We start from the raw sequence: 27358 nt of genomic DNA, 5'->3' as shown, positions 1-27358 counted from the left end.
GGGGACTGGGGGGCACTCCCTGCCCTTGGTCTGAAGATAGAAGGGGCAGTATGGCAGGGGACTTGGGTGGCAGCCAACCGAATCTTACAGTCCTTAGGGACCTTAATCCTACATCTTATTCATCTGGAGTGAACTTGGCCAAGTCTTGCCTTGAGATTCTGGAAAGGAAGTCTATTATCTCTGTGCTTTAATATCAGTCTTTTAAAACTCTAAACAAAGACGTCTGACCTGATGAACTATATGTGACACATAGGTGTGCTTTTAAGTTGTTAAGTGTGTGACACTTCAGTGTTCAACCGTATAAATCTAATACAGCCACAAAGGTACTTTAAAACCCCAGGAACCATGCGGTAGAACTGTGTGAATGGACCACAGTGGTCGTCCTTTATACTCACCTTATGGCCACCATTGCCACAAATCATAGACTTAGAATCAAAAACCATCATTTTTCCACCTTAAGATGAGGTTTCTCTTCATGTGTATATGTGTATGGTTTGTGTGTATGTGCATTTACAGGCATGCAGTGCACATGTGTGAAATACATGTGTGTGTGTGTGTGTGTGTGTGTGTGTGTGTGTGTGTGTGTGTGTGTAGGCTCAAGATGGGCGTCAGGAGTAGTCTTTCATTCCTCTCCACCTTACTGATTGAGGCAGGGTCTCTATTGAACCCAAAGCTTACCAATAAAGCTAGTTTAACTACTCAGCCTTAGGGAGCCTCTGTGTGCCATGCAGGCACTGGACCTGCAGGTGGACCACTGTCCCTCTCATTCTTTGAGTGTCCTCTGGGGATTTTCTGGTCCTCATACTTTGGGGACAAACACTTCCGGGGATAGCCACTGAGCTGTCTTCCCATCCCAAAGCTGATTTTATTTTAATTAAAAATTTTGTTTTTAATTATGTTAACGGGACGGGTTTTTTTTTTTTCAGTTAAAAATTCAAAGACACTCACGTAATGTATGTGCACATGAGTGTAGTTACTAAAAGAGGCCAAAAGAGGATGTCAGATCTCCTGAAACTGGAGTCACAGCCAGCTGTGTGTCACCTGACATGGAGACTGAAAATTGAACTCTCCTCCTTTACGTGAACAGTGTACAATCATAACCACTGAACCATCTCTCCAGCCCCACCCCAAGATAAGGGTTTTTTTAAGATGTAAAATTTTGTTGTCCCCTTTTTCTTGTAGGAAAAACTTAGGGACGATATTAAGAGAACTGTTATTCATAGTAATTGTACCTGCAAAGACAGGGGCAGAGTTTTAAGGATGGTGTTTATGGGATTCTGCTCAGTCAAGGGGGAAAAATACAGTTTGAAAATGGTTGCCTGACCTGTTCTGTGCACTCAAGGAGAAGAGGGTGGGAGAGGGGTGCTATGCTGAGGTTGGGTCAGAATGTTGCCACAGGTCATATACTGTTTCCCCTTGTGGTTAAACCTGTTTGTTCTGGTTTTAAAGCAGTCACTTATGTAAGAGCTGTATACTATTCATCTGTGTTGCCCAAATTTATCGGAGATAGCATTTTGTAGAAGAGGTAAAAGGAGAGAAACCTCAGGGGGTCTTTTGCTGTTCTGTGGCCACCCCTTGAGATTTCCCTTGAAAGATGCTAAAAGCCCTTAAGGGAGGGGGTTGTAGGGCACAGGTGATTTAAGGAGAAGAGGAGAGGGGTGTTCAAGTGGGGACTGATGAGAATGTAATAATGTAGTATTGTAATGTGTGTAGTAATGCAATGTTACAGGGATGTAATAATGGGGGTGGGGGATGGATAACTAACACTAAGGAAGTTTGGAAAATCCCCATGGAAACGTATTTTATAAGCATATCAAAGTTTAATAGAATTTACCCTACACAGCTTAAGCTAAGATATGAACAAACTATACAGTCATCTCCTGCTGACGCAATGGACTCCATTTTTTTGAACCTGGAGCCAAAATACCCCTCCTTCATTACGTTGGTTCTGTCAGGTTTTCTGTTATAGCAATAAAGCGACTACCTAATGCATTGTGGAAGGAGTGAGTAGACACATGTGACCTGACGTGAGATGACATGGGACCTGATTTGAGCTGAAACAGGCTCTTTCCCTGGGAGTTCACAAAGACCAGAAGGACAGGGACCATGGGGAGGTGATTGCTAAGGTCTACATTGGAGGTGGGACCTTGGAGGGCAGAGAGGGACTGAGGGACAGATTGGATATAAGTAGTGTACAGGAAAGGGGTGGTCCTGATGTCACCTTGCAGCCTGTGCACGCAGATAGAGGAGCCTTCGTCTCAGAAGAGAGCCGTGGTGGGAGGAAGCTGAGTCAAGTCCCAGGCTTGATGGACTTGACCTTCTACGGGACAGTCAATTGGAGAGACTTGCAGTGTGTTGGGAAAATGCCCAGTGCTAAGGAAAGAGGTGAAATGGACTGGGAAGGTGTTTGTGAGCCGTCCCATGGGGGTGCTGGGAACCAAACTCTGGTCCTATACAGGAGCAACAATCACTCTTAACTATTGAGCCATCTCTCTGGCTTCAGTACACCATCCCTATAATGTTCACCATGAAGTCCAGTTGTGTAAAAGGTAGATATTGACTGCAGGGCCACCACTGAATGAATGCATGCTGTCCTGATGCCCTGGAGTTGGGATGGCCCATTCCTGTGATGCGGGTCTAACATAGGCTGGCACTGGTACTTTGTCATTTTTCTTGTAAGACAGGCACAGAACCGAGCAGCTCTACTGCAGCCTCCAGAGAAGCAAATCTCTTTTCCTTTATTTTTGAGGCAGTCTCACTATGTAGACCAGGCTGACCCTGAACTCACAGATATCCACCTGCCTCTGCCTTTCAAATGCTGGACTGGAAGTGCTCACCACCACCCTCAGGATGAGTGAAGACTTCTGCAACCTCAGTCTTCTCCCACTCATGGCTCAGAACCCTGGTCCATCTTTTCCAGATCCGACCCTGAGTCCATTTTCCTTCATGCTTTTCTGAGAGGTAAGCTCATAGAGAACAATGTTTGGGCAGAGACCTTCAACAAGGAGGACTTGACTTCAGCTCAGTGTCCATTAGATTCTCCACTTCTAAAACACAGTGGAAAATTCAGACTAGTGGTGAACCATATCCCAAAAGGTAGAAGGGTATTTCTGGGGGGTGAGGGGCTGTCAGAACTCCTGCTTTACCAAGAAAAAGCATCCTGAAAGTAGCTTTGGAAATCCAAGAGCTGCCTTGAAGGAGGCTAGAGTCTGAGTGTTGTGTGACTGTTATTTGTCAGTAAGAAATCACAAGTTCAGTCCTCAAATGCTGATGGAAAGAGTGACAGGAGTTGGGTCTTGCCAGGTCCTTGGGGAGCAGAGGTCCTGAGCCCCATCAAACTCTTACTCCGTACACTTGGCTTCTACAGAAGCAGAGCTGCAGGAACCTAAGTGCAGAGGCTGAAGCAGAGGCCATGGAGGGGTGCTGCTTCCTGGCTTGCTCCCATGGCTTGCTCGGCCTGCTTTCCTCTGCATGCCAGGACCACCTGCCTGGGGTGACACCACACACAGGCTGTAATCCCCCATGTCAGTCATCAGCTAAGAGAAGAGTGCCCACTGATTTGCCTACGGGCCGATCTGCTGGAGACAGTTCCTCAATTGAGATTCTCCCTTCTCAGGACTTTCTAGGTTTGTGTGAAGTTGACAAAACCCAAATAGCATAGCAAAGGAATGCCACAGGGGAGGACCCCAGATCACAGCAGCAGAGAAGGGGGAGATTGGAGGCCTCCCCTTCTGCTCTTTCCCAAGCCACATTCAGAGCTTTACAGGAGTCTGAAGCCAGAGTGTGACTCAATGGCAGTGCTCGCTGAACATGAAGGAGGCATAGGTCTGATCTGATCTACAGTAAAAGAAAAGGAGCTGGGAGGCGAAGCTCCATTGGTAGAGTGCTTACTTAGCAAGCAGGAAGCCCTGGGTTTTTAGCTCTGGCGCTACATAAACTCCCAGTGGTGAGAAATGTCTTAATTCCAACACTTGGGACACGGAATAAAGGATCAGGAGTTTGGGGACATCTTTGTTTCAGAGATAAGTTCAAGGACTCTGCTTTAAAAGAACAGAAAAGAGAAAGGGTCGTCCCTGCCTGTCGCAGTGACGTGCAGGGCTCATGAAGAACATGAGCCGTCCTTGCCGTTAGAACCACCTTCTTCCTTCCTCAGAGAGGAACACAGAGAACATGGCAGAGCTGGCCTTCCAGAGAACCTGCCAGCCAAGAGTGCACCAAGACTGTCCCTGCTGTCAGATCCAGGGGACCTGAAGTTCATTCTGATCCTGTGTAACATCTGTGGTCACTAACAACTGACCGTTGGAGGTGCTATTGTGTAAGAAATGTCAATCCGAGATGACGCAGAAAGTGGGTTTCCTTTAGCTCCAGGGGCAGCCACACGGGCATCTTATTTTTCAAGTATCAATACAGAGGGAGGAGAAACAGGTACTGGTGGTGAGAGAATATGGGTTCTACTGAGGTGTCCAGGGTCCCCAGGCTGCCTGGGGCTTCTCAAGGAGGAAGAGCCCAAGGAGGCTGAGAGGCAGCAGCAGGGTTATTTGAGGGTGCAGCCAGGCTGCAGTTGGGCCCAGCATGCATTGCGGGTTCCTCCTTTGGGATTCAAAGCTCACTCCATGTAAACATGAGATGCAGATCTCAGGCCCCAAACAGAAGGCTTTTCACAAGTGAGGCAAAGTGAGGCTTAGCAATGACTGTCCTGAAATAGGATTCTGGCCTGCCTGCTTCTATCCCTCCTTCAGTCATCCTCTCCAGCAACGGAGAACATCCCAGTTCTGCCTGTCCTGGCAAGGAGCTCCTCAAACCAATCACATCTACTGGTAAAGCCTGGTTCTTCTCACCTCTGTACATTACAGATGAGACCTCTGGGGCTGGCAGTGTGGGGCAACAGCTGAGGCCACACAGCCAGTAGCTGGTGTTGACCAGGCCAAAGGGCTGCAGGGAGAGCCCCAGCTGAGATCACTGTGCTAGTTATGAACCTGCATTATCTTGGGGGAACCACCTGCCCTCGAGGTACAAAACGGGAATCCCAGTGTCATTTATTTTGGCAGCTGGGTGAGGGGTCACTGTGTTTGTGCACTGCCAGAAAAACTGTAGTCCTCATTCTATTCTTATTTGTGGTTTCAATGTCTTTTTACCAAAGTGGTGAGTTATTCCTACTTGTGAATCTGCGAATGGATTGAACAAACATTTTCCAGGCCCATTCTATGTACCCCAAAATCAGATGCTAGCTCCTGACACGCCCAGTCTCCACATTGAAGCTGTGTTGAAGAGATGGCAATGGGACCTCAGGGAAGAGAAGGTGTCCGGAAAGGAGTCTGGGGAGAGTGCTCCTTGTGGCCAGCGACAGGTCAGCAGGCTTGAAAACAGAAAAGAGTTCTGAGTCCCTGTTATATAGATGCCCATGGCTGTCAGAGTGAAACAGAGTTGCAGGCCATGGGTAGCGTCATCCACAGAGAGAGCCCTGGATATACTGGTCCCTGCTTCCAGCCTCCGCTGTGGCACGTGACTGAACTCCCATGGAAAACTCACTTCCAATCTTGGGCCTTGGTGTCCTCCTCATCAGACGGGAGAATACAAGCAGATGACAGACATTTCCTCATTATCTCCAGAGAGTCCTGTCCTTCATATTCCCAGCAACAACAATGCTTCCTGAATGCTCCACTGGAGCATGCTCCAAACACTGGGTCATTCCCCATTCCTAGAGAGCAGAACATTTGTTTTTCTCATCGCCAGCTGGGTCTCGGGGTGACCAGGCGTCTGATGAGGTACAGTTCATTGAGCTTACTTTACCAACCTTAACAGTGAGATCATTAGTAGACAGGAGCTGAGGCAGGGGCATGGAACGACCTGTTGCTGGGAATAGGACAGGATGGAACCAGCCTGAAAGACTTAAGAGAGAAACACAGAGGTAGCTGGCAGGGAGCCAGGAGATGGCTTTTTGCACTCAGGCGTTGAGAACACCCTCCCCTCTTTGGGAGGAATCCTCAGCCTCTTCAGTTCCTGTTTCATTGTCTGTATTGTGGGCTACTTAATAGTGTTGGTCTCCTGGGGGGGCATGGAAAGGAGCAGGTAAGAGAGCTCATGGGAACACAGTGCAGGGATACACGGAAATGCCTCATGTGTGCTTGCTATTGTTTCTGAGGCTCCGAGTTCCCCTATTTAAAAAGGAAGATGGCCATAGCTCGTTCTGCTCTGGAAGGAAACCGAACCAGGGCGACGTGTGTGAAAGTAATTTGGAAATGTAAACACGCAGTGCCGTGTTATTGTTGGCAGTCTTTGCTGAGCTCTCGCTGGGCAGGTGGAGGGAACATTAAGGACGTGGGGGATTTTATGTGTTGAGTTAAGAGAACAAGATAAAGACTCACATGGTCACAGCGTGGGGAAAATGGTCTTAAATAAAGCTGTTTTCCCCACCAGATTTGTGGAAAGAACATAAAATCCCCCCGTTATTGGCCTTTTGTTTAATGAAAGAAGGGGAAACTCGATTTAAAAACCTGGCTAACCACACTAGCAATGTATGGGTAACATTAGCAGGCCGGCTGGAGGGAAGCATTTTGGAGGTTCCTTGTCTTCGTAGTCAATTACTGAAGAATGCTAATCTCTGGTAATCTACTAAACACGTATGTAGGAATCATCACGTGCGGTTAGTCATTGGATGTCCTTGGCTAAATGGGGCTCCATGTGTTTCCCCCATCCGAGTTTGTGCTAAAGGGTGGTCTGTGGTTAACATATACATGTGCACTCACCAGCTGGGAAGCCCCCAAGCCTGGTTTCTCTTGGTGGTGTTTGTGGTTTCATTACATAGATGCTGAGACTGTTGTCATGTGACTGAAGTCCATGCCCAGTGGCCTCTGCTCCACAGAGACACAGGATTAGGGCCGAGCATTCCAGCTCCCCTGCCATGTACTTGGTTTTCTAACTATGCCAGCTTCTCTCTTGAAACCACCCAAGGGTCACCCCCTTAACATAAACTTAGATTAAGTTTGCTGAAGTTACTTAAAGACCCAACAAGAAGCAGTTTAAGAGTTGAAGGACTTATTCTGGCTTACAGCTTTAAGGGATTATTCTATCTTGGTAGGGAGAGCCTGGGGTCAGGAGCCTTCTGGTGGTCACTTGTATCCACAAGCAGGAAGTGTTCAGCTCAGGGACCACAGCCTATGGGATGGTGCTGCCTACACCTAGGGTGGATCGTCTCTCATCATTGACCTAATTTACAGAATCCTTTTCAGATGTGTCCAGAGATTTATCTCTATGCTGATATTTAATGCTATCAAGTGGATAACATCCCACTTGAACATACAGACATCTGCACACTCAGGAGCTTGCGACAGCGTTAGAAGTTCTGGGTCAGGAGCAGAGGACAGAGTCTGCACTTGTCACAGCACAGCATGGATTGGTTCATCCCAGGGTGGTGGTTCAGATCCTGGCTCCTCTTGCAGGGCAGGGCCCTGCTCTTTCAGAACTTGGCATCCTTTATTAGTAAGACCATGGTAGGGACAATACTACGGCTAAGAATGACATCACCGAATTCCATGGATGGAGGTGGTAAAGACCTGAGGTAGTGTCTAGCCTACGGTCAGGGAAGAACGAGCAGGATTCAGGTAGCAGTAGGGCCCAGTGTGAAGGGGGTGACACCGCACGGCTGACACGTGGCTTAAAGCTTTGCAAAGGGGAGGCTGGGTAAACAATGTGCTCAGCACTCAGAACGCACTGAGAAAAAAGAGCTCGATGGATGGAAAATCCACGATCTCAGAGCGGGGCATGCTCAGTGGGTAAAGACTCTCACAACAGAGCCACCTTCAAGTCAGGTGACACTGAGCAGCAGTGAGAGTGACAGTGGGTTATCCTAGGGAAAATGGTGCATTTGTCTGTGCAGTGTGGGAGGACAGAGCAGGAAAGACTGCTAACCTGCAGGGTGAACCCTCCCTGCCTGCCCACAGATAGCCATCTCCAGGTGGGAGGACAGAGCCAGCCTGGAATTGAACCCGTTTGTTCTTAGGACTCTGATAGAGGTGGGTTCAGTCATTGCTCTGGTTAACCCATGCTAGAGAGACAAAGGTTGTTGTCTCCAATAACAAATAACAAAGGTTGTATGTGCGTGTATACATATGGGTGTGTATATGGGTATGTGTATCTGCATGTATGTATGTGTATATGCTGTATACATATGTGTATGTATATATGTACAAGCATGTGTATCTGTGCACATGTGTGTATGCATGTATGTGTTTATGTGTGGCTATGTTTATCTCTATGTGTGTATATGTATGTGCCTGTATGTGTATATGTGTGGCAATGCCTTTGTATGTACATATGTGTCTATGTGTATGTTTCTAACTAGGTATGTCTCTCTGTGTGTGTTGTCCTTTGCTCTGTAAAAAGAAGACCAGGCAAGAGCAATCCCAGAGTCCCTAGAGGCTTTTTACACTCAAGTATTACCTGCTCCTCTAAATTTTATTTATTTAAATTTTGCTTTTTAATGGGCAGGTGTGTAGGGTGCATGTTCCTAATGTGAGTGGGCTCCTGTGCATGATAGTGCACATGCAAATGTGTGCATGCACAATGCTGGCATTGGATGTTTTCCTTTACTGTCCTGCTTTGTTCATTGAGGCAAGGTCTGTCAGTTGAACCCAGATACTGATGCTCTGGGCTAGTGTAGCTAGCCAGCTTGCTCTGGGAGAGCCCCTGTACCAACCTTCTGAGTACTGGAATCACAGGCAGGAGGCCATGGACATATCTGGATATCTGAATGCTGGTCCTTACACTTGAATTTGTCCACTGGTCCATTTCCCCAGCACTTTTCTTGTCCTGTTAATAGACAGCATAGTGCCACCATAGCAGAAAGGTGGCTTTAATGCAAGGATGGCTGCAGAAGCAAGGGTCATTGCTCCATCTTTTTGCCCCTCAGAGCAGCACACTACCCTATGTAGTATTTCCCTAAGACAAAATTCCTTTTCTGCCCCTCTCCTCCATACCTCTTTAGCAACAAGGAATGGAGCCCTAGCTGAGGACAGAGTTGCTTGCCAGTGGAGAGTCAGGTCAGAACTGTTCTGCATCATGCAGAAGCCTGAATGCTTGCTGTGGGTGCCCTGGCTATGGTGGAGTCAAGTCCACGGAGCCCATGGAGCCCATGGAACCCATGGAAGGAAGACTGGGAGACCCCAGCTGCACATGCCATGGCAGTTGTCAGTGGTTAAAAAATAAAAATGAAAATAATAAAGTTGCAGAGCCAGATGCTTGAGAGAGGAATTGTCATGGTGTCAGTGCTAGCTGGAGGAGGAGCACGGTCCGTAAAGCGTCAGGAAGAAATCCTGGTCTATAGCGAAGTCTGCAACCTTGTTTAACCGACCGAAGACTGTTGGGATGAGGGACTTGAAACACAATCTTTGAAGGGTGTTGGCAGCTGTATCGTTGGGTTTTCTCTCCTGGTGCAGAGCTTGCCTGAAGAGTCTTGGTGTTTTGTACCGTACATCCATCAGATTTGGGTAAAGAAAATCTCAGAAACATTCGCTCAGATTGACTTTCTTAGCTTGTTTTAAAAAAAGGAAAAATGAAACTTGTACATGCCAGAAGTTGAGGCAAAGGAAGTGAAAGAAGAATCATAATATTTCAGAGAGGAAATTTCACACAACACAAGAAAGGCCCAAAACTGATAAGCAATGTCTGCAAAGAAGAAACTGAGTAGAGGCTGGCTCGGAAGCGAGTCCATGTTTGGAAACGTGTTTTGTGAGTTGAGCAAGGTAGATCACGAAGGGGCTGTGACCATGGAGTCTATGACTGTGATTCGAGAACTGTTTTCTTTTTAGTGAACTGAAGAATTGGCTGTACTTCTTATTGACAGACAATCCTTAACCATCATGGCTGAACAGAATTCAATATGAGAACTCTAGACTGAATTTCTCGAAGTGGCGAGAGTGCTGCATTGGGGGAGCAGGACACATAGGTAGAAACATCCTGAGAACATCTTTCCTCTGGTACAGTGCCCCCGGTGCCACCTACCAGCTTAAATGAGACTAATGTCCTGTGTCAGCTAATGAGATAGCCTCAGTATGCTAATTTATGTAAATCTCATAGTAGCCCCTGGTAGGCCAAGCCTGTAATCTGAGCTACTTGGGATGCTGAGGCAGGAGGAATGCCAGTTGAAGGCCCATAAGTAGTATAAACTGTAGTCAAGATTGGATTGGGGAACTTAGTAAGGCCCTATCTTCAAATATAAAGTCAAAAGAAGAGTAAGGATATAGCTCAGGGGCAGAGTGCTTGCCCCGTGTGCATGAAGTTCTAGGTTCAATCCCCAGAACTGTCCAAAACAAAACATTGTAACCACCACCACCAAAAACAACCAATCAGAAAAAAACCAGGAATCCTAATTAGCCCAAGGTTACAGGTGAGGAGAGCAAGGCTCAAGAAGGCCCCCTACCCAATGGGATTAGGCCCAGGTGGTCTCGCAAGGCAAGGTCTGTAGATCCAAACTGACTGAAGCTGGGCAGACCACTCGATAGTCAGCGCCACAGTTGCCTCAAGAACTCGATTGGTTGTGACTGGGTCACCAACAGGCCAATGCCGAGCAGAGGAAGGAATTCTGCCTGTGACTATGCCAATAGGATTCACGTTCTTTATCATGGTTTGTTATACAGGAGCCTACGGCTTTCTTCCACACGAGGGAGAGTCTATCCTTTGAGGGGGAGAAACCATTACCTCAGTGTAGTTCTTTCCACTTGGAATCAGTTCAGGTCCGTGAGTTGGGGGGGGGGCGGAGTTACATCTGTGTTTTCAGAACCATCCCCAGCCCTTAGCAGCAAGGAATAGTCATGCTCAAGCCTTCCTGGGATGTCCTGGCTGGTAAGGAGAGATCCTGATAGCACAGTTGGCCTTCTGTATTCAAGGGTTCCGCACACACGGATTCAACTTGTGAAAAATTGCATTTGTACTAAACAGTTACAGATTTATTTCCTTATCATTCTTTAAACAATATGGTACGACAGCCACTGCCACAGCGTCTGCATTGTATTCTGTGGTGTGAATCGCTTGTGTGATTTAAAGAACACAGGGTGGTGTTTGTGAACTGAATGCAGAGATGACTTTAGCATCCAAAGGTGGCCTGGGAACCTCCTGATACTAAGGTCCGGCTCGTGAGATCGTTGCCCCTGATCTCTGGTAAGTCACTTGGTAGCAGAGGCAGCATCTTGGCTTGGGGGGACTCCCTCCTCTGGGTGCTGTGTGAAACAGTGGTTAGCAACCCCACTACAGATGTTTTCTTTTACTGACTGACAAGCCTGCCCTTCAAAGGTTTTCACCAAGGGGAAACCTTCCTCTGGGCCTGGCCGTTATTGTAGAGTAATAGCAGGATGTAGACTGTGGTCGAATTGAACTTTCCAAAATGAATAGGAGCCTCTGAAAAAGAACATTATTTCTACTTGATGAGATTTTGTTTTTGTGGTTACTTTCCTAGAAATGCTAACCCGTGAGGTAATCAGACTGATTTCATTCCCCCCACCCCCCGTGTGGAATATGCATTTTGTTTCTCTGTGCATGGATTATTTAGACTAGTTCCCTAAGACTGTTTGTCCAGGAGACAACTGATCTCGCAGGTTTGAACCTGGGTAACTTATGGGGGTGATTTTGACCTGTGCCACCAGGGGTTAGAATAGTGCACGGATGAAGGGGGACAAATCCCAGCTCTACTGTCTACTGGTGGTAGGAATTATCAAGATTTTCTGTGTGTGCACACTCGTGTGTGTGTGTGTGTGTGTGTGTGTGTGTGTGTGTGTGTGTAGCCCAGAGGACAGTTTTGGGTGTTCTTTTTCAAGCCTTATACACTTTTTTCTTGTTTTATTACTTTTTCCATTTTTTTATGTGGGCTTTATGGGTGCTTTGTTTGTCGATCTGTCTGTCTATGCACCATGTGCATGCAGTGTCCTCGGAGGTCAGAAGAAGATGTCAAGTCTCTTAGAGCTGGAGTTACGGGTGGTTCTTAGATTCCATGTAGGTGCCGGGAGCCAATGCCAGGTCCTCTGGAAGAACAGTCAGTGCTCTTAACCACTGAGCCATTTCTCCAGCCCATTGTTTTGTTACTTCTTAGACACCGTCTTCACTGACTCGGTTGACTGGACAATGAGCCCCCCAGGGTATTCCTCCTACTGCCTCTTTCTCTGAAGCATTGTGAGTACAAGGCCACGGCACTCAGCTTTTAACAACGCCTTATTATTTTATCTATTCAGTTGGTACTGGAGAGCAATGGCAGGTCCTGGTGCTCCCTGCATCTCACTGCATCCTGCATTTCTAAGTATGGTTCATATCTGTACTTCAGTGTCCTCCTCTGAACAACGTGGATGTGGATGATAAAGTATGTATCATAGACTTGTGGGATTAACCAAGTTAGTGTATTTCTCTGTGCCAGACACTGCCTGGCAATGAGGTTACACTCACCCATGCTTGTCAGCAGCGCTGTGGAAGGGGCTGTGACGGTTCCAAGAGGCAAAAGAGTGGCACACTAGGGGTCCACTGTTTCTCCCTAATAATCTTCAGAGAGAAATCTCTTTTGGGGGAGGTGGGGTGGGATTGCCTCAATGTACACACACGTCTTCCTTTCGTTATTATCAGGAAAGACTTGGAGATGGTTCAAAACCGCAGCGAGGTTTTCCGTGTGGCCAGAGCCAGATTTCCTAAGCATCTCTGTCTGAGGGTGAGAGCAGCTGCTTCATTTCAGCGAGAGCAGGCTCTTGAGTCTTCCTGGAAGATTCGATAAGTGAGGAATCCGGTCTTGCTTCCTGATCCTGCTTGCAGGCTCTGGTCAGTCTCATCCTCAGCTGGGCTGCCTTCCACTCACACTCCTGCAGGCAGCTTCCGGGCGACCTCTTTTGCTTTCTGGAGGCTTTCGTTGGTAGTTTTTTCAGGTGTGGGGTAAATCTTTCAACATAGACAGGGGGAAAGTGTATACTATGACAGATCAAGGCATCTAAACAAGGGTCTTGAACACTGGGCATGTGTTCACGCCTCTTCCACAGAATCACCTCTTTCAGAAGCAGCTGCTATTTTGACTCATGTTTTGAACCCATACTTAAATGGAACGCCACAGTATGTCTCTTAGGCTTGGCGTCTTTTAGATACTAGTCTGTGAGCTCCTTCTATAAGGTGGACAGAAGTTGTTTTTCTAAACCATGATTAACAGTGTGTACCTCTTCAGCTCTTTGCTAACTGCTTGGCTAGCTCCTTTTCGTGAAGGGCCCAATTACATTATTACTCAGTTGTTACGTTGGACCGTTAGACTTTATCTGGTTTGAAGATATTCTTTACGTGTGTTGTATATGAATTCTTCATTGAATATTCATTCTGCAACTAACCTTCTCTCAGCACATAAGCTTTTCCCTCTCTGAATGGTTTTTATTTTTCCTAACAGACATTCTTAATTATGATGAAATTGAATTTAGCAAGTCTTTTAAATAGAAGAATTTTTATTTCATTTTGTAAAAACTAATGTGTGTGTGTGTGTGTGTGTGTGTGTGTGTGTGTGTGTGTGTGTATCTGTGGGCAGGTACAAACAAGTGCAGGATTTCCTGGAGCAGGAGTTACAGAGAGTTGTGGGCCACCCAATGTGGGTGCTGGGAACCACACTTAGGTCTTCTGCATGGCCAGTATGCATTAGCTGCTGAGCTATCCCTTGGTTTACCTGTTAGTGGTTTTCAGTCCCATTGAAAACTCTTCTACCAGCTCAAGATCGTAAGACTACTGTCTTAGTTATGGTTTCTATTGCGGTGATGACACGCCATGGCCAAAGTAACTTGGGGATGTAGTAACTGTTCATCAATGAAGGACAGGAACTCAATCAAACAGAGCTAGAACCTACAGGCAGGAGCGGATGCAGAGGCCGTGGAGGGGTGCTGCTTACTGGCTTGCTCCTCATGACTTGCTTAGCCTGCTTTCTTCTAGAACCCATGACCACCTGCCCAGGGATGGCGCCACCCACAATGGTCTGGGCCTTCACCCATCAATCACTAATTAAGAAAATGCCAAACAGGTTTGCCTATAGGTGGATCTTAGGGAGGCATTTTCTCACCTAAGTCTCTCTCCTCTCCAATGACTTTAGCTTGTGTCAAGTTGATGTAACACTTGCCAACACAATCACTCTCCTGCATATCATGATGGAGATTCATTTGTTTTGCTCTCCACCCTTAGGGGGACAATCATACTGGTGTTGACTTTTGTGCATAGCACCAGGTGGGCTTCACAGTTCATTTTTCTCTGTATGGATATCTGATTGACCCCAAAACTTTCATTGAAAAGGTCTCTTATCTTTTGCTATTGTTGCATATGGACACATGTCTGAAGGTCTGTTTCTATTTCCAGTTTTCTGTTCTGTTTTTCTCTTTGTCTACACATTCACAGTGAACAGCACTGTCTTAATTACTGCGGATGCTTTGCAGTAGACATCCTCCAGCTTGGTCCTCCTCCAAGATGACTTTGGCTCTCCCTGTAGACTTGAACTTCTGTGTACTTCAAAGTTTTTTTTAACTGTTCTTATTATTAATATCGGCATGTTAAGTGTGCATGTGCAGTGCCAGCAAAGTCCAGAAGAGAGCATCGTTCCCTGGAGCTAGAGTTACAGCTAGCTGCGAGCCAAATCTCTGTAAGAGCAACAGATGCTCTCAACTGCTAAGCCATCCTCAACCCTTGAGAGAAGCATTTTTAAACATCAGAATAATCTGTAGTTTATTGACTGGTGGTCTTACCTCTTAGAAGGAGGGGGCAAAGAGAATTGTGGGGCATTTACCAAGTATTCAACCATTTTCTCAACCAGTTGCCTGCAATTCCGCATTACATGTGCAGAGACCTGAGGTCTCTGCGAAGGGCTAACGGAAGGATTGGGAGAGGGGCTCCATGGGGCAATCTACATCCATGCTGGGTGCTTTAAAGTCACTCCTGCTCCTGCCCCAAACCCCTCACCCATGGCTCTGTAAATCAGCCCAATAACTCATTGGTTCTCCAGAAAGAACTTCCACGGAATCATATCTTGGTTTGTCGTTGAGACCTTAGGAGGAGGAGGAGTAGAAACTTAAGAATTCTTTGCTAATGACACCCATATATTAGTCTGCCTTACCTTGCATAGTTGGGCTGCATTTGTTGGGACTCCATGGAGAGAAAAGCACCAAAAAAACTTCTAGTGGTGTGCTGCTGTTTCTTGTTGCTTCTGCAGACTCTGGATGATGTGTGCTGAGGGAAGACAGGTGGAGCACACACAGTGTCTGGAGGGTATGAATAGGACTCAGTGGACAGTGACGGAGGCTGAGCTAGAACTGCTTACAGAGCTTGCTGTGCAACACTTGTGGGTCTCGAGTCTTCGCTTCGACAGGAGAGGCACAGCTGAGAACTTCTCCTAGCATTCCTCCTTGTCCCTCCTGCTGACCTGTGCCCAGGCTGAGGCCTGGCTGTCTCTAGGTAGTGCCACTGCTGGTGACTCGTGTCTGCTATCCGACTCTACTGAACTGGACTGAGGTGTATCCGTGAAGTGCTTTCCAATGGGTCGAGCTGCTGCTGCTGACCTGTGAACTGAACTGCCAATGTCCAGACAACACAGATGGGAGTTGCTCCAAAGAACCCTTCCTAAACAGGTCCTCTTCCCCCATATCCTTTCTTTTTCACTACCTCAGGTGGGTGGTGGACTGCAAGGGAGGTTAAAGTGTTTAAGAACCATCATTAAAATAGGTTATGAATAAATTAAAGTTACAGGGGAGACACTGTTTGCTTCTGCCTATTAAAGGGAAGGAATTTTAGCAACATTCCTATCCCCAGCGTGATTAAAGGCTTTGCTCCCTGGGTTACCACCCAGGGTTGAACCTTAGGGGTCCTGGGTCACTGGGTAGTTCTTATGACTCCTTAGTAGATTCTAGATAGGGTTGTTGTAAAAGCCTAAGTTTGGTTCTAACTAGATCTTTCTGGCTGTGTCAAGAGGTAATTCGGCCAGCCTGTGCTATGAAGTTTGGACTTTCAGCCTTTAAAGCCCTAAGCTATGTATTCCTCATCTGCGTCTGTCCTGTGTTTGGCTATAGTGATTCATGGCAGCTGTGGTGACTCATTTCTCTAATTCTCAGCACTTGAGAGGATGAGGCAGGCGGATTGCTATAAGCTTAAAGCCAGCCTGGGCTACATTGTAAGTTTCAAGCCAATGATTGACAACAAAGTGATACAAAATGACAAATAAATAGGTAGATAGATGATGATAGATAGATGGGCAGATAGATTATTGCTATCTTATTGAAACGAAACCTATTGAAATGTAACTATACATTTTACTCCTTGTCTCATATTGTGCTGCATTTTGCTGAAAGATGATGTCTTTTAACTAACTCCTACCTCTTTCAGTAAAGTGTGTCATTAATCAGGCCTGGCTGCACGAATGCCCCCTAAGAGTTAACCTATGGTCCTGTGACTGATCAAGGACAATCATATATTTTCCTTGCTTTGGGTCTGTGGGTCAATTGAAATCTGGCTGCTTCTGGTTAGGCTTGGCTCCAACTGTTAGTCAGATTTGGGACTGTTCCACGGGTCTAGTTCTGTGAGCAGCAGGACCTTGGAGCAAATGCTTTTTATAACAAATCATGGGAGTTTGAGTCTGAGTCAAATTGTGACTCCCATCCCCGCAAACTGTTGATGACTAAGTGATGGATGAAGGAAGTCACATAGCCAATCTAGGAGACACTGGTAGGTGCCACAGCACAGGGAAGGAGTGGATACAAGGTTTCCAGTTTACTATGATGTCATTGGAAATACCTTTTCATTTTCCATTGCCTCTGCATTGACTACATTCCTAAGTCTCTGCGTTGACTGTCACCCTCTGCAAAAACAAGCGTCCCTTGTTGGTCTAGGCCAAGAGCAGCAATAATTCATGGAAATAAACACCCCTATTTAGAAGGTCGTTCTACTCCATGTCCATTTAGCAATGCATCAGTAGTAAATGTTCCCCTATAGCTTTTGATTTACAGCACCACCCTCTCATGGACAAGGTCTCAGACAGAACCAGAAGTGGTTGGTTACTCCCTGAACAAGTCATGCCTCTATTGTATCAGTGGGTACATCTTGCCTAACTGGTCAGCATTATAGTACACAGTGTCTACAGTTGTTTAAGACTGTTAATACCTTTTCTCCTCTAGCAGTCAGCACCTCTGATCACCTCAGCTCCAGCCTGATTCTTCAGAGTCCTGTACATAAAGCAGGTGGCGCCTTTAGCAATCAGGTCTTACTGTCTAGTTCTCCAGTGGCTAACCCAAAACAATGACAATAGGCTGTATTGTTTTTGTCAGCCTCTGGGAGCCCCCTGGCCAGTAATTCATAGAGAGATAGCCTCCTGTAAGCAATGGGATTTTTTTTTCTTTGAGACAGGGTCTCACTATGTAGCTCTGGCTGTCCTGGAACCAGGCTGGCCTCGAACTCACAGATCTAGGCTTGCCTCTGCCTCCTGAGTGCTGGGATTAAAGGTATGCACCCCTACATCCACACTGGGATATTTTCATCTTCCCTTCCCTTTTCTTCCCTCTCCTTCCTCTTAACTTCCCTCCCCTTGGAAATATTTTACTTATTTATTTTGTGAGACAGAGTCTCTATCTTTTTAGTACCGTCTGGATAGAACTTGCTATGTAGATGGAGCTGGCCTTGACGTCAAGGCAATCTTTTTGTCTCACCCTTTCCCACATGCTGGGGTAGCATGCAAGACCTTCCATATTTCTATACCTGGACAGTTTTACTTGTGCTTCATCTCAATTTGTAATTTTTGGGGTTAGTTTTAACTTGAAAAATTGCTGTGTGTAAGAATGTGTGTTGATGACTTGTATCCAATAATCACAACTGTTTCTCTGTTTTCTTGCGAATACTTTCCCTGGACCACTGATTTCCCATGTATGAGTTTGGTGCTTTCCCCCTGAGATTGTTTTCTTTAAATACTCGTGTGTTTGTGCGTGTGTTTCCAGTTTTCATTAGAGGTTACTCGGTGCTGTTTCCTGCTTTCGGGTCTGGTGACTGGTGAGGCTTGTGATCAACATCTTGGCAGTGGATGCGGCTCTGGGTCCATCCATCTTACCTCATGGAGCCTCTGGCCCCTGTGAGCGCCCCCTTCTGGTTGTTCAGCATAAGGGTTTTTATCCTCTACAAAGCTTTACTGCTCTTTGGAGGTGGAGGACAAGAGGTCAGCGGTCATAAGACTCTGGCTAGCCCTTTTGGGATACATTTTAAAAGAGAAGTGAGAGCCAGGCCCAGGAGACAGAGAAGAGGGATAAAAAGAGACTTAGACTCTTAAAATCATCATGTCCCTTCTTGGAGCAGTGGCCTGGTTCAGGCAGAATTTCAGGTGATCTTTACCTTTTCTCTTTTCTCTCCAGCCCTCCTGTGCCGGGTCAGGAGGGCCCAAAGCCAGAGCTGAGAGCAGCTCCCAGCTCTTCCTCTGCTCTTCACCAATGCTAAGCACTCTCTTTGTGGCCACCCCTGTAGCCATCACATCAGCGCGTTCTTCAGAGGACCCAGAAGGCTTCTCGCTACCCGCTTCCTTGATGTGAACGGCCTCCTTGTAACATCCGTTAAAGTATCTTTTCTCTGAAGGAAGAACCAGAGATCAGCTGACATGTCAAATACTCACTGGGTGAGAGGGGGAAGCTGAACACTTACAAACACGGCCACGTTTCTGATTTTCGGAGGCTCTCCATCTGTTAAAGGAGACTTTCACCTCCATATTTTAGTTCTCGAGAACTAGATCGTGGGTGTCGCCCCTGGCAGGTGCTTGCTAAGGTGGGGAGGTGGATGAACTAACTAGCTTAGCTACCGAGAAAGATTTTACAGAGAAAATGGATCTGAGTGGGACCGCTGTTGATTCATAATTAATCATTGAACTACTAATTAATTCATGCATGCTACTGCTACTTTTCCAACTCAGAATTATAAGATTCCAATCAATAAATACGATCCACTCTCCTGGAAGTAGTTTTACTCGGGGTATTTTATCCCATCAATAGGTAAGGATGGCGACGAGGAAGACACTGGTGACTTATGTTTTCCCCTTGGCTTCTGGGGCTCTAGAGCTTGCACATGCTCACTGAAGTACCTTTTCCATAGAAGTTGCTTTAGGATCTCTGTCAGATAATTCTGATCCCACTGTTCTACCACCTCTGCTATCTGCTGACAATCCTTCTGCTGAAAGGGGCATAAATGACTCATCCTTTCGCTTCACTTGAAAGGCTGGAGGAGGGGGGTGGGCACTGATCTTATCACCGCTGGGCTCTGGTGAAGGTCCCGACTTCCCACTCAGCCCTATGACTATGAACTGTCGTGGTGATCCACACTTCCCACGTGGCCTCCAGTGGCACCTTGCAAGGGCAAAGGGGCTTCATGTTGCTTGGAATATGGAAGTCTGAGCTCCCCATTCAGCCTCCTACCACAGAGGATTAGGGCGACTCCTGGTAGCCCGTAAGTCTGGGTTCCTCGCTCAGAGCCTCTGCTGGTGTGGGTAACAGCTAGACCACAGTTTCTGTGTGGCATTTGGCTGGAGTGGTGTGACTGTGGCTAGTCTGTCTTTCTAGGCTGTCTTGTCCCGTGGCTGTGGGGAGCAGGCTTTTGAGAGCTATCTTTGTGCTCTAGTTTCATTGCTGTCATAACATACCCTGACACCCGCCCACCCAGAAAAAGGTAACTTAAGTGAGAGTTTATTTGGCTTAAAATCCCAACTAACAGTCCAGTTTATCACTGTAGAGAAATTGAGGTTGGAACTCAAGATCTCATTGTATCTAAGAGCAGAGAGAAAATAAATGCATGCCCGCTCAATTGCTTTCTCGCGCTCAGCTTGATTTATCCATTCTTAGACGGTTCAGGACCCCCTGCCTAGGAAATGGCTCTACCCACAGGGGGCTGGATCTACTCACATCAATTAACTTAAGACAGTCCTTTACTGACAAGCCCAAAGCAAAGGTAATGCAGACAATCCTTTCAGTAAACTCTCACCCCAGGTAATTCTAGGTTGTGTCAAGTTTGACAGTTAAGCTAACCACTGTAGTGTTCACTGGCGCCTCCAGGCTGTTGGCTTCTTCAGCTCCAAATCTGGGTCATATAAGGTGAAAGGTGAACTCAGAACATCTTATTGTTCTGTGACTTGGGTTCTAAGTTAGGTGCTGTGTGCTTTCCTGCTAATTGTGACAGATTCCACCCAGGTACACTGTGAATTTTACAAACATGACAAAGACCCAAAAACAATAAAGCCATCTCTGAAGAGGCTGCGTACTGCAGACCAGCCACCAGTTATAGCAGCTTTGCAACTGACTGGCTCCTGTGAGCTAATCTGGCCCTAAGAACTCCCATTATAACAAGATTAGCATCTGAACCTGTTAATCAACATAGCTACTATTTCCACACCAACTGATTTCTACCAGGAAGTCTCTTCTTGAGAGTTATTAAAGGAACACACCCAGTGAATTCAGAAAGGACATAATTGCCACATTTGAGTCACAGGGAGGTGGGTAGGGGTAGGGGGAGTGATTCTGTAAAAAAAAAAAAATGGCTGGAATAAGTGGGAGAAGGTAGGAGTTGCTGAAGAGGTGAAAGATAAGAACTGTCAGATCTAAGAATTCTCTGCCTACCAGGAGGGAGATGGCAAGAGTAATGGTTTCAAGGCACTGGGGCACGAGGGGAAAAGGATATGAGGACGCTATAGAAGGCAACCCCTGGTAGAAAAGTGTGATAGAGCCATGAGAGGCAGCATCTCTGCTGATTGTGGGGGACTGATGGGGTGGAGGGACCAGCATCCAGCATGCACAGCACCAATGCTGCCAGAGAAGAGGGCGCCACAGTGCCAGAAGACTTATACGGTGGATAAAAGATTTGATGCATGAAGTGAGTGAAAAGAATCGTGAGCGTTCTTTGAAGACAAAATTACCACCCCCCCCCCACACTTTTGGGTGGAAAATGCTCTTGAGTTTTTTTTCTGTAAAATGAAAGGACAGGACTAGGGGATTTCAAACCAACATAGCAATATGTCTCTGGGTGTCTCTGGGAAGGTGTTTTCAGAAAGGCTTAACTGAGGAGGGATTATCCATCTTGAGTGTCACCATCCCATGGCCTGGGATCAACAAAATAAAAAGGAGAAAAGGAGCTGAGCACAGCACTCACTTCTCTCCTCCACTGCAGTGTGACCAGCTGCATAATGCAATCCCCTGTCATCATGCCTCCCACACCATGAGTGTATCCCTTCTTAGACTGTGAATACAAGCAAACCCTCCCTTCCTCAACTTGCCTTTGGCAGCCATTTTCTCACAGTGATGAGACGGGAGCTAATGTAGAATCTGTGCTTGAGATTTCTACGTGGGTCAACGTGGGGGCACCTCAGTTTATCATCATTCAGAGGAAACAGGAAGTGCAGTTCTATTATTTACATTTTTATCCAGATCTTTCCAGGGCCTGGGGCCCTTTGGGAAACCCTGCTCATCCTTACACAGTTGGAGTGATCTGTTTATTGCTATGGTCTCAGCTGAGTAGATGGTTTCTCCACGAGCATCCAGAGAGGCCTATATGTAGCTTGTACTGTCCCCAGATCACGCTAATGCCAAACAGGGATTATTCAGTTCAAAGCCAGTCCGTTCCATTGTGGATTCAGAGTGTTCAGGCAGAGATGGAGCAGCCTCTGTTTCTTTTCCTCTTTCCTCCTAAGCTGGAGACTGGTAAATATAGACCGCAATGAAAATGATAGCCAATGTCCTAGATGCTGGCACTATTTAAGAGAATCATGCATGCATATTCTCTTTGATAAGCCTAGCAATAAGGTGCATTATGCACACTTAAGGGATAGGTAAACTGAGACCCAGACAGGTTAAAAAAAAAACAAGCAACAAACAAAAACAAACAAACAAACAACAACAACAATGACAAACTTGCCTGATTTGTAGACTGATTCCCAAATCATGGGCTGAGCTCTGAATTCATCTCTTTCTATGCTCTGACTACAGGAGTGGGAGAGAATGGAACCAGCTGCTTTATGCTCCAACTGCTACATTTTCCCTCCCACAGTGAGTTGCATCCCTGTGAGGCCTCGTGTACCAGTTGCTTTGTCTGCTCTCAAGAGTTCCTGAACACTTCCTCACATGGACATGGTACACATTTTTTAAAAAAAAATTAATCATGTGTATGCATATGTGTGAGTGTGAGTTTGTGCACAAATATAATGCTTCTAGAGGCCAGAGATGAGATATGAGCCGCCCAGCGTGGGTGCTGGGAACTGAAGAGCTAGGAGACAAGAGAAAAAGCATCATGTGCTCTTAACCAGTGAGCCACATCCTGCTTTTAGATAGATCATCACAGATCAGACCTCTGGAGAGACACCCCATCTCCAGGTGAATGTAAAAAGAAGCCCAGAGGAAAAGCTAACAGAAGATCACTGAGTTATCACTGTGTGAAAACATTTTTGCAGGGTGTAGGGGAAGAGATGAGTTAGCTGTAGGAGGGAGACTACGGCCTCTTGGTGCTGCCCCACGGACTGGAGAATCCTTCCTAGGACTGTTTATACCCATCCTGAGCATCTCCTGAAGGGAGGGCAGCAGACCTCTTCCACAGAGGCAGCACAGATTGCTTTTCTGCCATCTATAAGCCAAAGTCACTCTCCAGCACCTGCTCAGCTATGAAATGCCCGGAATGCTCCCAAGGAAAAAACCTGCCATTCCCTATGAGCAAATCTAGCGCATGTCCCCTGCAGCCAGCTGTGGAGATCAGCATTCCCTACCAGATCCACGGTTGTTTTCTCTGGCTCCCCCTTGATACCCCAACGCCTTGTGAAAGCTGTTATTTGCTGTAACCTCTTAGAGGTACTCTTTGCGTCTCAGGAGCCAAGACCACATTCAGATCCCTCTATCTTGGCTCTTAGTCTGAGAGTCATGTTGCAGCAGCCTCTCTTGGGTGTTAGAGACCAGTCTAGGGGAGAGGCAGCCTGGGATGCCAAGGGATTGAGAAAGACATGCTCCTGGAACTATCAGGACTCCGTTTTGAATCCTGACTTGAATGACACTGGTGGGTGATTGCAAGAAAGCCACGCTCCTAGCTCCCGGGTACCAGGAGAAGTGCATGGCACTCTAGAAACTTCTGCCTTGAGAGTTTCAACCCGCTTCCCAGGGCTGGAGATGGAAAAACTACCAACAATAGTGGCTAGGTTAAGACCAAGTGAGGTTTGAACCGGTAGTCGTCTGGTGGTCCTCTGTTCTACACTGGAATGCCGCAGTTGGGGTGCATATGCGTTCCCCACAGGGCTGATAGGTCTGTCTGTGGTGGAGGTGAGGCAGGCAGAGAGGCCTCTTCCTGCTCTGAGAGGGAGCATGTGCTCATGGCATGGCCTCCTTACTTAATCACGGTTTGTAGTTAGACATTGAGATTGTCTAACTACAGTTAGACAACTCCAGTTGTTTGCTATAATAAGCAAGGCTGCAAAACACATTGATATGGTAGCCATTTCTAAGTTGATGCCTCCTTATGAGATATAGTCAAAACCTGTTACTGGGTTACATGGTATATTTGTGTGTATGTGTGTGTGTGTGTGTGTGTACATGCACCTGGACACTGGAGGTTGATGTTGGACGTCTTCCTCAATCACTCTTCACCTTACTGGTGTGACCGGGTCTCTTGCTGAACCTGGAGATAACCAGTTTGTCTAACAATATGGCCAGCAAGCTCCAGGAATTCTGTCCCCATCTCCTCCGTAGTGAGATTGCGGGTGTGTGCTTGGCTCCTCTCCCATGCCCAAGGGACCTGAGACTCAAATGCAAGGCCTCTTGCTTGCCTAGGTGTGAATTTACCAACAGAGCCTCGATGATTCAGCTTTAAATGTAACGCCTGTACTCACTTGCTCCCTACAGGGGCTCAGGTGGCCTCCCATCCTCCTGCGGGCATTCCTCCATAATCGCTGGTCACCCTTTCAGAGGTAAGTTCTCAGTTGTAAGGTATGACCTTTTAATCACTGATTTATGCTTCCCAAATATTCTGCATGGGCGGATGTGTATTTTGGGGCAAAGAAGAACAGTTTTCCAAAGAACATTCTCAGTGCCATCTCTTCTGTTGCCCTGGTCTATAATGTTAATTCTTGGGTATACGGGTAGATGTACACAGGCTATAAAGAAACTTTGAATTTGGGGAAAGAAGAAAAGGCCAAACAGGATGGTGAGAGTTTGGGAGCAGTGGCATATAACTGTAGTCCCATAACTCGGGAGGCTGAGGCAGGAGGATTACAAGCTTGAGTCTGAGGGTAAATAGTGTGTTTAAGACCAGTATGGACTGGCTGTATAGCAACCTGGGAGATGGGTAGGGAAGAAAGGAGGGAGAGAAGAGGGAGAAGCAAAGGAGAAGGAGAGGGAGAGGGAGACTGACTTTATAACAAAGATGAGAGGAGTATAATACAGTGGTTGTACCTACCCACCATAGAGGTGAACCTCCAAGACTGAGCCTTTTGTAAAAACCATTTTTCTTTACACGTTGATTATGTCAGGTATTTTGTTATAGTGTCGGAAAGCTGATTACAGAAGGGTCTTTCTGGCCTATCACTGCCTGCCCAGATTCACAGATTCTCAGACTAGGCACTGAGATCTTAGGCATATGCATCATGTTGAACCCCAGATCATAGGGTGACTCACAAATATTGTATTTTCTGGTTGTGAAAAACCGAGTCCTTGTGTTTTCAGTTGTTATTGGAGTTGGCAGCACCAGGCTAGTAGGATATGTAAATGTCACTCCTTCTGCTGCCTATAAAAGAAAGGCAAGCTGCCCTTGGGGAGGGTGACTTCCCCAAAGTCCCTAAAGCCAACTGGTTGAGTAAGGAATGTGGCTTTTTGCATAATAAAGAACTGACGGTTGGAGCTGGGGCAAGAAGTGGAGAAATAGACTGGACTGTCTGGGCAGGCAGGCCTACACTGGCAGATGCAGAGAGACACCAGAGACTGGGTGCTGGGAAGTAGGCTGTGAGAACCACACGGAGAGAAGCAATGGCAGAGCGGTTGGGTTAAATTAGAGGCTAGCTGAGAGACCGCACCCACCAAAAGGCCAAGAGCCTTAAAAACTATACAGATGTCTTAATCTGTTTATTAAACCTCACTTAATGCTCCTCAACAACACAGTCTAGTTTTGAGTCAACAGCAGTGATTAAGAGCAGAGGCATCTATGAAGGGCAGAAAGTGCATGGGTTCTAATCAGTGTCCTGGCCTACCTCTACTGTAGGAAACACCAGGCAGAGCGCTGCAGCTCCCAGGGTCCTGGGACAATGCCCTGAAATACAGTGGGTCTCAGGACAGGCTACCCCCAATAGGACAACCTAGCATCTAGGGCCTGTCATTTCTTGTTGTCTTGGCTCCCCTTCTGCCTAGAGTGTCTTAATCTTGTCATGGTCATAAGTGTCTCCTCTAAAATCCTCCTTATATTCCCACCCTTTCTCCAGGCACTGGCCCCACACACTATCCTGCCATTTCCCTGCAGTCTTCCTCCTTCTTGGGATCAGGCAGACAGCTCTCTCACCTTTGCCCTGGCCCCTACCCAGGTCTGTCTCCCCGTAGGAGGGAAATGTGGCTTCCTGAGTGGCCTGGCCTCTGTGCTGTTGGGAATCTATGGTTAGCAGAACTCCTTACCCTAGAGACTTGTGTGTGTTACGTGTTGACAAGTACAGTAACAGAGGTGAGCACAGCCACTCCGCAGTTCCCTGAGCAGTAAGATGCTCACTAGTCAATGACAAGCTTCATGAGTTCCTTAGCCCCAGGGCCAATATGTAAGGTGGTAGTGGCTGGATTGTATGCCTCCAGAATGAGTGTTGACTCAGCCCTTGCTATCTCATGAGGTCATGAAATTGGGAGGCAGAGTCTTCAGAGATAATCACCTAATAAGGGGTTGATATGAGAAGTCCCCTCATAAAGAGAAGAATTTGGACTGTTTTGTGGGGACAAAGCCAGAGATGAGAGTGATATACCAAGAATGGCCAGCAGGCCAGACATGGGAAGCCAGGAGGGAGGGAGGGAGGATGGTCAGAATTGCTCTCTCGGCCTCTGGTAGGGATGAACCTTGCTGTCACCTTGGGCTTCGATATCTGTGGTTTAGAACCATGGGACAATAGATGTTGTTTAAGCCACTTGTCTATAGCACGGACCACAGTCGGAGTAAACAGTTAAAAGTTTTGTTTTCTGTGCCTCTGGCCCTGGTTTCTCCCTCTGTACCTGTTATCCATAGCTTTGTCTTATCACAGTGTCTCTCAGATATCCCAGATGTTTTGTGCCTGGGATGTTTTTACACTTAACACTTCCTTTGACCTAACTCTCCATTTCTTCTATCTCGTCTTCAATCCTGAGATTCCGTCTTCCACGTCTTCTACTCTGCTGTTGATGTTTATCTCTGAGGTTTTTGTTTGGCATCCTGAATCCTTTTTATTTCAAGCTCTATTTCAGTCCCGGTTGGGTTTTGTTTGTTTTGTTTTGTTTTTTAGTGATTCTGTTTCCTTGTTACATCCCACCTTTGTGTCTTGAATGGCTCTCATTACTTCATCGCCCTGCTTGTGTTTTCATTAAGGCATGTATGCCCTCTTTCAAGTCTCTGAACATGTCTGTAATTGCTATTTTAAAGTCCTTGTCTTGTGATTCAACTAAATTGCTTCCCCCAGGGCCTTCTTCGGAGGGTTGCCGCCTTCTGGAGGAGGCACATTGGGTAGATTGGTCATTTTTGTGTTTTAACCCTGGGATGTAGGCATCAGGAGTGATGCTGCTGGAGATGTTTCTTGGTGCAGATATCTGGTCCCCTCTCTGTTGACTGGGTACCCATTCTTTGGTTGTTTTTGCCCACTCTGGGTTCTAGACAGATGTGGTAGCTGTGGAGTCTTTGAGCCTAAGCCCAGGGAAGCCACTGAGGGTCTCTGTTAGAGAGGGATTCTGCAGGTAGCAAGTGTCACCAAGGAATCTGAATATTTCTTCTACCTCTATCACAGCACAGAGGCACACATAACTCCCAGTGACAAGGGGAACTTCTGTTATTCCCATGTGGAGAGGCATAAATCTGGGAGAGCATGCTTCTTCACTGAGTTTCTGGGGTCCACCATCTTCTCAAGTGGACTTCACTTCCTCTGTCCCATGAGCTGCAAAAGTACTTAAGCTGAAAGGTTTTTTTCTGATCCCAAAGCCTGAGCCACTCAGCACACTCCCAGTGTCCCCTGAACCGTACAAAGATCTGGGTAAAGCGACACATTTAAAAGCTGCCATAAATGCTGGCAGCTGGAGGAGAGGAGAAATCTGAGCCATTTCACATGGTCAGTAGGTCAGTAATAAAAGACTTGAACTTGAAATATATTTCCTCTTGCCTTTCATGGCTGTAAAGATCAATAAATTTTACC

The 27358-nt window shown here is 46.7% G+C and overlaps 1 long non-coding RNA gene across 1 annotated transcript in view; it reads left to right on the top strand.

Annotated features, from left to right (window-relative positions):
- The window catches only part of LOC102550367 (uncharacterized), an 81629-nt gene that overhangs the window by 32909 nt on the left and 21362 nt on the right, over nt 1–27358 (top strand). Inside the window, exon 2 of the long non-coding RNA NR_110721.2 lies at nt 23862–23926. This is a non-coding gene — a long non-coding RNA (uncharacterized LOC102550367). The remainder of the gene's footprint in view (nt 1–23861; nt 23927–27358) is intronic.

Source organism: Rattus norvegicus, chromosome 3 (assembly GCF_036323735.1).
Source record: "Rattus norvegicus strain BN/NHsdMcwi chromosome 3, GRCr8, whole genome shotgun sequence".
Lineage (NCBI taxonomy): Eukaryota > Metazoa > Chordata > Mammalia > Rodentia > Muridae > Rattus > Rattus norvegicus.
The sequence above is the reverse complement of the archived record's forward strand: the minus strand, read 5'-3'. Positions and strand labels throughout refer to the sequence as shown.